Here is a 14,230-nt window from a genome sequence, read left to right as displayed (position 1 = left end):
GGCAGCAACCAGGTGAGGAGCACAAAGACAAGTGTCTTGCCTACAGTCAAGCATGGTGGTGGGAGTGTCATGGTCTGCGGCTGCATGAGTGCTGCAGACACAGTTCATTGAGGGAACCATGAATGCCAAAATGTACTGTGACATATAAAAGATAGATGTAAAATTTTAAAACCTTACGGCGACCGGAAACCACGTCACAATTCTGTGTGTTCCAGGACCCAGAGTGCTGAACTGGAAGGAGGAAGTGTTTGATTCCAAGATCTTTATAATCTCCATAGTAATGTTATTTCAGCCTTTGAGGAGAACAGTTAGTTCAAAGCTTGTTTACAATTGACTTTGACCTTGAGCTATAGGATCACCGCTGAACCGACACTGTGACATTGACAATTGAATTTTATTGAGGTATTCAATAAATAGTTTAACTGGACTATACTATGTGGAGTCTCTTTTTCCATGCTCTTGGATTTTGGAGTTGCCTATAAGGACATCCCATAGGGATACTTGGAGTGAATATACTGCTGGATGCTGTTTGAGGCCTGTTAACCTCCTGGCTCTGGTGAGTTCAAACCCCTTGAGGGTGTGTGGAACACATGGTGGAAGAAATTTCTGGTGAAAGGTGCACTCATCAAATATCTACTGTATACACAAACTGTGTTCACTAGAGACTTTTTTCACTCAGCATCATCCATTTATTTATCTAGTATTCTTGCATGTATGGTGGTGACCATATACTAGCCAGTCAGTTTCATAATTTTTGCTAAACTGAAGGGAGCGCCGCTTTGGTGTTTATTTGTTACCTATTTAGAGTTTCAAATTTTACATCTATCTTTTATGTGGATAACTTTTTTTTAAGTGGCTGCTGATCGAAAAAAAATGTATCTTACTAATTTCTTTGTTATCCCTGTTTGTTTATTTATCATTGCCTGTGTGGAAGCTTCTTATTATTTCATAGCGCTGAGATAGGAGGAGTGGGGTAGGGCAAGGTTTATTCTTCCTTTTTTTACACGTACTGTGACATACTGAAGCAAAGCATGATCCTCTCCCTTTGGAGACTGGGCCGCAGGGCAATATTCCAACATGATATTGACCCCAAACACACCTCCAAGACGACCACTGCCTTGCTAAAGAAGCTGAGGGTAAATGTGATGGACTGGCTTAGCATGTCTCCAGACCTAAAACTCTAAAACCCTACTGAGCATCTGTGGGGCATCCTCAAACAGAAGGTGGATGGGTGCAAGGTCTTTAACATCCAACAGCTCTGTGATGTCCTCATGAAGGAATGGAAGAGAACGCCAGCAGCAACCTGTGAAGCTCTGGGGAACTCCATGCCCAAGAGGGTTAAGGCCGTGTTGGAAAATAAAGGTGGCCACAAAAAATATTGACACTTTTGGCCCAATTTGGAAATTTTCACTTTGTTGCCAGTGGTTCAGACATTAATGGCTGTGTCTTGAGTTATTTTGAGAGGACAGAAAATGTACACTGTTTTACAAGATGTGCACTCACTACTTTACATTGTAGCAAAATGTAATTTCTTCAGTGTTGTCACATGAAAAGATATAATAAAATAATTACAATAATGTGGGGGGTGTACTGACTTTTGTGAGATACTGTATGTTCACATAATAATTACTAGATGATGATTTCTCTTTTCTCCATTGATTCCAGTTGGGCAGCTGAAGCCAGCCTGGCTTAATTTCTTGGATTTTGTGCAGCTGGCTACCCAGCATGCACCTTGCAATCTCACGCCTGCACATTAATGACACTGCGGGCATGCATTGTTATGGTCAGGAAATTGCAACTTCTGGGATCAATGATATAGATATCCCAGGAGTCAACGGGCCAGGCTGATGTCGTAGTTGCCTAGGCGGCCGTGAATGGAAGTCACCGGGAAGATTAATGAGAAAAAGGTACTTACTTAGGGAATTTCACCATATAAGCAGCCAAACATTACATCACAATTGGATGCACATTGCAATGTGGCTAATTTTAAAACAATTGTGGAACTCCGCTTTAACCTCTAGGACCAGGAACACTGTATTTGCCATGATGAAATATATTCTGAACATATTGATGGAGGGGAATCACCACGCTTCTAACAAAAGGAGTGGACTAGCCTGATGCACTCAAATGCTTGGGTTAAAATTCTTGGGCAAACTGGTTTTGACCCATTATACATTTTATGGCTTATTCTTCATTTTGACTGGTATGAAATGTTAACAATATTTAACTGTTCACTGTCCTATAAGTCTAAATGAATGATAATTGGGATAGGGAAATGTTCCTAGTCTCATGTATGAGACAAAGAGCTGGGATGTTAACTCACAGGAACGAGGACTCCAAGCCAACATTAGATAACTGCTTGAAGAGGCGCAGAACAGGTTAGAGGCGTCATTTTTTAACTCTATTCATTGTAAATGGTACTTGTTGCTAATGTTGGCCAAGCCACATGTAATTATCATAAAAAATGTGCGGATTTAGTACTACGTTAAAGTGGAACGTCACTCTCTCCATCAACATTGATTATTTTTAATCCTCATGCTGCTAGCATTAGTAAATAGATAGAAAAGTATATCAAATTTACTTGTTTTTAAACTTGTCTTCTACATTTTTTCAGTTACTTTCTGGTTTCTTGTCTAGGCAAATGATGTCATACATCCCAGGAGTCTTCAGGGGGGAGGAGGGTTTTTTTCAGCTAAATACACTCTTCCACATGCATGCTTGTACTAAGGGCAGATGGATTTCAGGGAGTAAATGCTACATTAATAATTTGCCCTTACTTGAAATGGACACGGCTGGAAATGCTAGGGGGTGTTTTTCAAAGTGATTTCTCAACAAGATAATGCATATAGACATGGATGGGGGAATTTGCTTTGAATGTTAAAAATAAATAAATTGTGGTTTTGGTTTGTGGTGCTCCGCTTTGGTAAAGAAGAGCATATACAAAGTGTGCTAACGTCCAAGAATCCTTCCTCACACATGGAAAATAAAATCGGTTTGGTTGCGGTGATTTACAGCACTTTGCATGTTTGTTTGCATGGCCTTGGTATATGAACTCATTTTTACTTTTGATTAAAGTAATTACTAAAGCCCAATACACACTATCAGATTTTCTACAGATTTTTTCCTTCAGATTTACCAAAATCATAACTTATGAGGTAAAACATTAGACGTTTAAATTTGTATGCAATCAGGCAGGCCCTTGCACTGCATGTTTTTGGTAAATCTGAAGACAAAAATCAGCAGAAAATCTGATAGTGTGTATGGGACTTTAGGCTGCACAACAGTTGTAGCCATGGACCGCCTACTGAATGTGTGTCAGCTTTTAATGAGTTGCCGTTGGGAATCAGGCCTAGAAGTAGAAACTATTTTGCCAGGGGGGGCTACAATTAAGTGTCTGTGGTGCTGCATTGTTCGCCTATAGCTATTTTATTCTTAGCACACATAGCTATACAATATTAAAGGTCTATAGAAAAGAGAAAATGGATACCATTATACCGTTGGGATAAAAGATTGGAAAGACGTTGCTGTTCATCGTAGATTTTTTAGGCAGCGGTAAAGTTAGTTAGTTAGTCTGTTGTGTTCTGATTGATTCCAAAGGATAAAAATGATTTTGGCGGTGTCTAATCGGAGCCGTTGGCTGCACTCATGCAGGCTTTTTTGTATAAGCAGTGTATTTCCTGGTAATTACCTATCAGTTATCAGTAATCTATTACCAGATTACTGTTTACACAAGAAATACTGACTCCAAGACCAGGCACGGCATTGTGCTGCCTCCCAGCACTTCACACTGGTGTAATTGTGAGCGCCGCTTTCTGTCCTCATCCTAATTAGGGGAAGGGAACAGATGGTTGTAACAAAGGCTCTTGGAATTAAAGGAAGACATTCATGAAGGAAAGTCTGCCAAAAAGCCAGGCATCTGTGTCAGCTCATCTCGCTCTTCCCTGTCTCCTGTGCATTGCGAACGGAACGCTGCTGCAATTTTTGCACATTTATTCTAATACAATCTACATTATATTGAATTAAGGCCTGTATATTTCCATCATTTAGTGCCGCATAAATTCAGAGGGAGAGAAAAGGAACAGTCTGTGTAATTGAACATTCTGCATGCGGCTACATGCTCAAATCTCCATCTTTCTACAATAGACCGTCGGCTCGGATAGCCTTAGAAAACGTGTGTGTGGCTATAATCAATTAGAGACATCCATCTATGTTTGTCTTTAGCTATCTATCTATCTATAGTCTTAGAATATGAGAGTGTGACTATAATCAATTAAAAACATCCATTTATATTTGTAATTATCTATCTATCTATCTATCTATCTATCTATCTATCTATCTATCTATCTATCTATCTATCTATCTATCTATCTATCTATCTATCTATCTATCGTCTTAGAATATGTGAGTGTGACTATAATCAATTAAAAACATCCATTTATATTTGTAACTATCTATTTATCTATCTATCTATCTATGGTCTTGGAATATTTGAGTGTGGCTATAATCAATTAAAAACATCTATCTATCTCATAGCTCCCAACTGTCCTTGATTTCGAGGGACTGTCCCTGATTTGGAGCAATGTCCCTCTGTCCCTCATTCCTCCTCATTTGTCCCTCATTTTGGTCTGATCTATATAGATGTATATAAAATGCACTTTTTATCTATCAGAAAGTGTTTTCCAGCACTAAACCTTTCATCTGATTTCTAAATTGCTGCATTTGTAAATTCCAAAAGCCAATATAAAAGGAATAGTAGTTGTAAAAAAAAAACAGTTGTGGGTTCAACCAATCTTGTTTTATTGAACAATTCTCCTTTTAGGGGGCATGGCAAGGAGTGTGCCCTATGCCTGCATAGTTTTGCTGATAGGTGCTGATAGGTGTCCCTCATTTCCATCACAAAAAGTTGGGAGGTATGTCTATCTATCTATCTATCTATCTATCTATCTATCTATCTATCTATCTATCTATCTACCTACCTATCTATCTATCTACCTATCCATGTATATCCAACACAGGTATAGAGGCGCTGATGACTCTTGCAGCAGAGATATCTCAAAGCAACCCATTTATGTGTATATATAAATGGCTCCTTTTTGTAATGGCTAGTGTTTGAAAATTGATGATCGTCAGCTGTATTGACCAGAAGACTCAAAGAGAAAAAAAGAAACAAAAAAAGAAGAAATTTTGACTTTAAGGCTGGGTTCACACCGCTGCGGGCGAGAGATCCGGATGTGATTCGCACCGCACTGCAGTGCAAATCACATCCGATCTCCGTATCGATGCGAGTTCAGCCATACAGATAGTATGGCTGAATTCGCATCGATCCCGCCGCAAACTCGCACGGGACCCTTTTTTTGGTCTGCAGCAGAATCGGATCGCATGGGTGTTCACACCATGCGATCCGATTCCTGTGCGAGTGTGCAGATCGCACTGCGATATGCGGACGGATCTGGGGGTGTCATTAACATTTCATTGACACTCCCAGCAGTCCGCATAGGGCAGTGTGAACTGCCGGCGGGAGGCATGCGATGCGGGAAAACGCAGCGGATTTGCGGCGTTCCCGCATCGCTATGGTGTGAACCTAGCCTAAGAGATGAAAAATTCTTACGGAATGCAAAGGTGACGTCGGACGTCGCTCTGTTCCTCCATGGCCATAGAGCCGACTGGGGGCTATCTCACCCTCACACGCTTCCTTCCCAGCCACTGAGAGCATCGGAGTGGCTCCAGGCTAACCATAAGGTCCGGTAAGCCCAGAGACAACTGGGAAGCTGGGGGAGAGGGGGGCTGGGACCTATCCCGCTATTTCGAAAAGTGATCCCGTGGCGAATCTGCTGCCAGGATCACTTTTTTATGTGAAAGAGAATTGTCCACAGCTAGCTGCTGCAATAACAATGGGATATAACATCAAAGTAATGATATATATATATACAGTAGGTGGTCTGGAAGTGGTTAATTCAAAATGTGTTGTCAAATCCTACCTTCATAAATTACTATGTAGATAGACAGTGTTGGGCTCCATTATCTGCCGATCCCTGTAGCAGTCTCCGGATCTGATATCTATCTATCTATCTATCTATCTATCTATCTATCTATCTATCTATCTATCTATCTATCTATCTATCTATCTATCTATCTATCTATCTCCTTAGTGGTTTTCAATAATGGAAATCATGAAATTGTATAGTACTGGGGACATTTCACGTCAGAGACTACAGAGAGTCTTTTATTTGTAATTGGAAAGACACTAGTCCACTATACACAAGTAGAATTTTGTTTGCCATTTTTAGTTGTAAGAAGATTCATTTATTTTTCTAATTATTAGTGGGGTCAAATCGATGTACATTTTCGACTACAGCAATGAGAAAGTTCAAAGGAGCAGGATGAAGAATTTCTCTCGACTGTACAGATTTCTTACAGTGTATGTGGTTTTAGTTTGGTAAACGGCAATCACTCCAGAATTGAATGTTGAAAGCAAATTAAATCTTTCAAGTGACAATTGAATGTTCTGAGAATTTTCGTAGTTGTACGAGGTCTCCTAAGAACTTTGGTACAAATGTTGCTTGGACATTCTCCTAGCGTATACCCAACTTCAGTCATTAGCACATATTGAGAGATAGAATCCCAACCACATAGAGAGTGCATTGTATCCAGCAGGTCAAACTTGACTGGCATTAAAAGGGGTTTTGAGTGTGATAAATTAATAAGGAACATCAATTTGCATACAGTATTTCTTTAGATCATTTATGTTCTTCTTGTATTTATATTGTATTGTGGTTTGGATTTGTCTGTATATCCCTACATTGAACTACAGAAATAGTATGCACAATGATTTATTCGATTTTATTTCTTTATGGACCTGACTGGTAGATTAGCGCCATGAGAGAAGCATTACACTTACTAAGTAGATAGAGGAACCTGCATGAGTAATGTAATGGGCTGCCCCCATGTACATTCCTAAATACCAATTATACACAGAAGCAAGATTTATAATGCACGGTCATTTATATTATGCTTTTCATTTTTACATGCAAAACATTAAAGTAGTAATAAATCCAAAACTACAAATGTATTATGTTGCAGTTTACCATTCCTTAGATGTGGTGGCTGCATTCTTTTTTAGGCTTCTTTCCCTCTGTTCTTTTACCTGGGGATCTGGCCAGCATCACACCTCCTGTATTAGGCCCCTTGCACACGATCGGGCCGATCTGGTCTGTCTGTCCATTTTTCAGGTGGACCTGATTAGGTCACCCATTGTCCTCTATGGGGAGGCGGATGTCAGTAGACATGTGTCCACTGACACCTGGCTGGAATCAGAATCCACTGAAAACAGACGTATGCCCATACGTTCGCCATCTGTCCAGCGGGTCGGATCGGATAACAATCAAATGGAAATGGACATGCAGTCTGTTCCCATCCAACTGTCCTGTAGAAGAGAGCAGACAGGATCTGTCCTTATCCGCTCTACATAGCTGAACGGACAGGATCTGTCATCTGCCTGCACAGTGGGGATCAGGGAGAGATCCCCTGCTAAGCAGGCAGATTCTGGTTGGACGGATCCACCCCGTGTGAAAGGGGCTTTAGAATGTCTATGCCTTAGATCAGGGGTCCCCAAACTTTCTAAACAAAGGGCCAATTTATTGTCCTTCAGATTATAGGAGGGCCGGACTGTGACCAGGGGAAGTAGAAATAGACTGGCTTGGTAATCAGTTAAAGTAAAACAAAATTACATAGTGTCGGTGATCAGCAGGAGAAGGAATAGTGCTCCATCCTTGGTATTAGTGGAAGGAATAGTGCCTCATCATTAGTGTCAGTGAAAAGAATAGTGCCCCATCACTGGTGTCTGTGGAAGGAATAGTGCCTCATCATTGATATCAGTGGGAGTGTTCCGACATGTATATCAGCAGAAGGAGGTATGCCCTACTGTTGGTGTCAGTAGAAGGAAAAGGGACCCACCTTTGGTGTCAGTAAGCAGAAATATGCCCCACCATTGGTGTCAATGAAAAGAATGGTGCCTCATTGTTGGTGTCAGTAGAAGGGATAATGCCTAGTAGTAATGGCAGGAATAGGGAGGGCCCCAAGGGCCAGATAAAGACAGGCAAACGGCTGCATCCAGCCCATAAGCCGCAGTTCGGAGACCACTGCTCTGGATAAATGAGAACAGGAGGCACCTTTTCTTATAGGATAAAGTTTTGTCATGAATAAAAAAAAATGTATCATTGTTAGCTTCCCTGTCAGTGTTGAATGATTTGTCTCATACATGTAACTGATAAATTTGGAAGAGAGCTTGTTCTTTTGAAAAACAATAGACTTACTGGCCAGATCACCAGATGAAAATAGAATGTAGCAAAGTCTTTTACCTCAACCAATCTAGAACCTTCAAGTCCAAAGAAAGCTGACATCCTTCGATATGTAGGCATAGTAGGTGCAAAGATGGTGAAAGTCATTGGGCGCCAGACACTTCTTGGATGCAAAAGAGGTTTTATTACTTTTAACAGTCCTTTTTATATTTTGCAAGGGAAAGAGGGTTATGGCCTGGACACTCTTGAGTAGTTACAAATTCAATTGGCAGACTCCGAGACTTAAATAGGAGGACAGCCGTACAGGGAAAGGCCCCAGCAAGGTGCCACTTCTGCACATGCAGGATTGCTGTCTCCTATGGCAACAGTATCTAGCAGTCCTAACACAAAGTTCAACAGTTCTCTCAGCTTCACTACAATGTCCACTTGTAGCTCTTCAGCCCCTTGAGCTCGTAGTCTCTCACTGAACTCACTGATTCACTGACTCTGAATCCCTTGCGCTTCTCAAGGCTTTTGCAGTGGTACCTTCCTCAAGCGTCACCCACACTTCCCTGCTGGGTCCCTAGCTTGGCACTCCAGATACCTTTCAAGCTTCATTCCTGCTTACCGGCTCAGTCCCTGGCTTGACACACAAGGCTTCTCTGCAAGCGTCACCTCCGCTGGTTAGGTCCCAGACTTGATCACCTTCTGAAGTTTCTCAATTCTCCACTGTGCACATTCGGTGAGAATACTGCTCCAGTATTTGCTTCAGTTACTCACCGTGGTCCCTGGTAAAGGTGATTGGTCCCGTAGTAGTGACAGGCAGAGTGCAAAGAACTAATCACCAGTAATACCTGTGGTCTCCCTGCAGCTGATCATTTACCCATTACCAGGGGCCCATCCATCAAGGGCGCACGGGCGCTGCCCCCCCCCCGTCCATTACTGCCAACCCCTATCCATGCCTCTGTCCTCTTTCAGGACATCAGGCATGAATTCCAAAGGGGAGGGGCTGTTTTTTTGAAGCACCGATTAGAGCCAGAGGTCGCAGAGAGTGCACTTTCAGCCCACCCAGGTGTGTTACAACAGCGAATTGAATATTCCCTGCTGGAACACTGATCTTCCTCTCTGGGCCAATCAGGAAGTGGGTTTCGACACCAGTCACCCGATTGGCTGAATGAACAGGTGATCCTATTGGATGCCTAAGTGGAGGGTAGGGGCTGGAAACCGCCATGGAGGAGAGGACTCAGAGCCGAGCTGCTGCACCACGCTGCCTGACACCTGTTGTGTTCACTGGGCAGTAAGGCTCATTGCACACAGCCAATTCCACTAAATAGGGATGCCTAGCAACCACTTGCAATGCATGTGTCTGTGGCTTGCTAGTATGGGGTTCAAGCAGTTAAAGCAGATGGCAAGGACTCAATATAATGTCTCCTCACTGCCTGTCAAATGCCCTCTGAAGAGTGATTGCAGATCACTCTTTAGCGAGCAAAAATATTGTGAACTAGCTCTTACACAACAGGGAAGAATGGGTTTTGGTTCAGTCAGAAGAACCCATGTTAAGATGAACCCAAATTCAAGCTCATCCTCAACAGTAGATACGTATACGACTATGAGGCTGCGGGAACAGGAGTGCTTTGGCACACCTCCTTGCCAAGAAGTGCACTGCCATTGTTCATGAGGAATTTCAGGTAAATCATTCATGATCCTGCTTAGGCACAGATCTTCACTTTATGAGTTGTGAACCGTTTGTCTTCAATGAAAGGATCTGGATACAGGGCCAGCAGAGCATTTTCACAAGAGAAGTGCAGAGGCCTAATGTGATTAATACCTCTAACAAGACAAGCAGAATAATTTTACACAATCTCCGAAGTGATTGATGACTGTCGGCGTCAGTGCTCAGCACCTACTTGGTGGTGTACATCATCCCCTCATTCCATGCAGTAACCAGGCAATACGGGAAGCACTCTGACAGAAACGTGGCCTGTAAACATTTGCGGATCAGAGGATGCTAGCTCTGCTTTGATCTGTGTACAGGCCTTTTCTCCGGAGCCTTCTCTACAGAGTCAATAATATACACAGTAAAAAACAATTACATGTGAAAGATTGATTTCCTCGGCTCCCTGTCTCTTAGGGGTGTGCGGTTGTCAATATCACGATAGAAATAGTGGTGTAATTATGCTTGTAAACCCAGCATTCTTCCCAATATGATGTGCAGGGAACATTTTATTTTATCAGGCCTGAGCTCTTTCTGCAAACTATACCAAACCATTTATAGCCAAGTAGGAGAGTGTGGATCCTGGCTCATGATAGGTAAGTGCGCAGACATTAGGGTTAGATTTACTAAAGAGGGGCTTAGATTTACCCCCCGGTCACACCGGTGCAACTTGTCACAACCCATTGTCTGTAATGGAAGTGGTCAAAACAGTGCGACTCCGACTCCATCTGAGTTGCGCTAATTTTGAAAGTAGTTCCTGCACTTTTGCTAGTTCAGGTGCGACTTGTGTAGACATCTGTGCATGAAGTCGCATAGATGTCTTTCAAGCTGCACCTGAAGTAGCACTGACATGTGCCTGACATGTGCACATGTGCAACTTCAAGTGAAGGCGCACAATTTCAAAGTTGGTTAGTTTAACTGAAGCCTAATGTCGCGTACACACGCCCGGTTTTCCTGTCGGAATAAATTCTGAAGGTTTCGTTTTATGATTACAAGAAAGGTTAGTGTTAGAAATAGAGGCCAAGTTAGTGTGAGTGTTAGTATTGAGGAATATAGGAAGGATTAGTGTGAAGGTTGAATAAATAGTAAGGAGCACAAGGAGGGAAAGTGTGAAGGTTAGTGTTAGGGTTAGAGTAAAGTTTATTGTGAGGGTTAGTATTAGGATTGGAAGGAGATATGTGATGAGTAAGGTTACAGGAAATGTTATTGTGAGTGTTAGAAGAAGTGTATATCAAATTATGTACATTAATCACATGGTTGGCCTATACCAGGGGTAGGGAACCTTTTTGGCCGAGAGAGCCATGAATGCCACATATTTTAAAATGTAATTCCACGAGAGCCATGCAATATGTTTAAAACTAATTTTATTTTTTTAATCAACTAATTTCAATTATAACTGTAATATCCAGGTCATCTCCCCCACTGTAATATCTACATCTCCCCTACGATTTTCTGCTTGCTTACCACTACACAGGCAGGTAGATCCACGAGCAGTTGAGGCAGGTGATGATGACATCAGCTCACCACTCACCTAGGCCGCCGCCATGTGTACCAAGATGGCCGCAGCTTCGGAGCTAGGCCAAAGCTGCGGCCTTTCCTATGGGCTCAAACCGCGGATCGGCACACCACGCAATCCGCGGATTGAGAGGTGAGAGCCAGATGCAGCCATCAAAAGAGCCACATCTGGCCCGAGAGCCATAGGTTCCCTACCCCTGGCCTATACCATGCATGCTTAACCTGTGATCCTCCAGCTGTTGCAGTACTACAAGTCCCATGAGGCATTGCAAGACTGACAATTACAAGCATGACTCCCACAGGCAGAGGCATGATGGGACTTGTAGTTTCGCAAAAGGTTGAGCACCCATGGCCTATACATCCTTTAAATACAATTAGTTAATTAATACTTGTTACGTCTTAAATTAATACAATTAACAGATTAATAAAAAGATATTAGTTTATTTAGCTTTAATCTATGTAAACCTGAGCCTCAGTGGAGTGTCATGGACAGGGCAGAATAGAAGAAAAGACATTAGTCTTTTTATAGCACCTAGTGTACAGATTAGACATGGTAACATGTGCTCTTTTTTACTGCCAGTTGCCTGTCTTCATTTCTTCCAAGCACATTATTTCTTTAGAGAAAAGCAATCTAACGGTACAAACAGTTGTGTTCAATGTTTTTTGTAAGGTATCATGGGATAGTCTGGCTCGCTTGTGTGGCGTTGAGAGATGAACCTAGAAAACACCAATTTTCTGTGTAGTTGTTTTATGCGGCAGTCCCAAGAGCCCAATTAAAATTCTTGTGACATTAAACCACAATTTTCTCTATACTTCCTCACATTGAAGGAAATTTGTACATTGTGTTTAATAAATTGAAGATAAAAGTATAGCTAGAGACAGTTTGGCTCATTAAGTCTTATGAGTGATGTTTTAAACAAAATACTGTGGATATGCTGAGAGCCCGGTCTCTCGGAAATGGGGAAAAGTGATTTAAAGAACAGTTCCAAGTAACAGGTAAAATCAATTAGTGAGCTACTAATGCTATCCAGCAAACACTGCAGTTTTGCTAAATCTGAAGGCTGAAAGACATTACCCCTAAGCGAGTTTTCTGAAATCCCTTTCTTTATGCAGCTCCACATACATTTATCAGGAGTGTACATCATGATGAATGTGCCATTGGTGCCCTTTTCTCTTTTCGTTCTATAAGATCAGACTTCTTGATGTTAACTTCTTTAATACAAGGTTTTCTGTGTTGGGAATAGCTGTTCTGCAACACAAAACCACAGTCTGTTTTTCTTGACCAATACACAAAAATTCTACACAAAGGTACATGAAGCAGACACAGCAGAGATACAATTACTTAACTTTTCTGGTTTAGGATACTAAAGTTGGCCATACACGATTCTGTTTGAACAAAAGAAAACAACTCGATTCCCCCATCCACACATCAAGGTGGATGGGGGAATCACTCCCGCGGAGCTATTGTGTTCTGACAGTAGGGAGGCCCCCCCATCTTCAGAATACATTGATCTGTGCAGCTGACTACAGCCGGCGGTACTGCTAGAATGGCATTTATCCAACAGGATGATTGTACAGAAGTCAATCGGTAGGAAGACTTCTGTACAACCACTGCTCCCACATGTGGGTCGAAATTAGTTCAGTCCTTGCTGAATTTTGATCCATCTATGGCTGGCTTAAGCTGATCTCCCCATCCACACATTCGAGGTGAATGGGGAAATCCTCCCTGCTGTGGTTTGTATTCTGACAGCTGGACCCCCCGCCGTCAGAATACATTGACCAATAGTGCAGCCTATTGGCTGAATGCGCTGATCGAGCAGACATTTTGCAATGGCCATACATGGATCGAAACTCGTTCAGTTCCTGCTGAATCACCTGAATGTATGGTTTGAGTTTAATTAACGGCTCTTCCATCAGAAACTTTGGAAAAGTTATTGGTTAGAGTTATTCTCTTTGTAAACATACACACATTTCCTAAAAAGAAATGGACAGAGCTTGAATTATCCATAAAATAATGCAGCATTTAAGTTGGTAGGTCTATCCCAATATCATAAAAGTTGAAAGCCTCTGGCTTAGAGATAACCATTATTGGCAGGGCCAACCTAATAAATGCATTCAGTGGAAATGGGAGTGTTTGGATACGATGATAATTTCATGAAGTTTGGCTAAAATGAATTGGATTTGTATGGAACATTCTCTTACTCAACATCTTGTGCTACAATTTGTTTTGTGATCTATGGTTTTGAATAGCCGACTATACAAAAATACTTTTTAATGCTCAGTGATACTATTTGATTAATCTCCTCTGGCTCTGGCTTAATATGTATTCTAATTGGTTCATAGGAAGGCTTCCATCAATTGAATGCATAGCCACAGTTGTGTAATCACCTAGAAAAGTTACCACGGGGACTCCGCTGTTCCTGAAGTGACCATTGGGGAAGCAATGGTTCATACATTTCTATAAAGCTCAGTAAAAATTTGCAGGAAACTTGGATGTAATCCACAAAATATAAAAATTTTGGTTTTGATTTTAGATACAGTTTATCTGCCCTATGTTTCCTGTCTCGATTCTCTTTTTGGGGGGTAGAGGCAGAGCTGCCCCTTGAAAGTAAGGAGAGATATACATTTAACATATTGGATCGGGATTGATAAAGGGCCACATTTTCCAGAAGTCATGTCCAGTGTGCTAATCATTTTCCCTGCCTTTTTTTCTGTGGGCAAGATA

General features: G+C 41.7%; 1 protein-coding gene across 3 annotated transcripts in view; it reads left to right on the top strand.

Annotated features, from left to right (window-relative positions):
- EPHB1 (EPH receptor B1) overlaps positions 1-14,230 on the top strand; it is a 409,064-nt gene that overhangs the window by 124,445 nt on the left and 270,389 nt on the right. The window lies entirely within an intron of this gene.

This window comes from Lithobates pipiens, unplaced genomic scaffold (genome assembly GCF_037356315.1).
Source record: "Lithobates pipiens isolate NorthernLeopardFrog02 unplaced genomic scaffold, aLitPip1_a1.2 Scaffold_18, whole genome shotgun sequence".
Classification (NCBI taxonomy): domain Eukaryota; kingdom Metazoa; phylum Chordata; class Amphibia; order Anura; family Ranidae; genus Lithobates; species Lithobates pipiens.
Note: the sequence above shows the minus strand (reverse complement) of the source record. Positions and strands in the feature narration are given on the sequence as shown.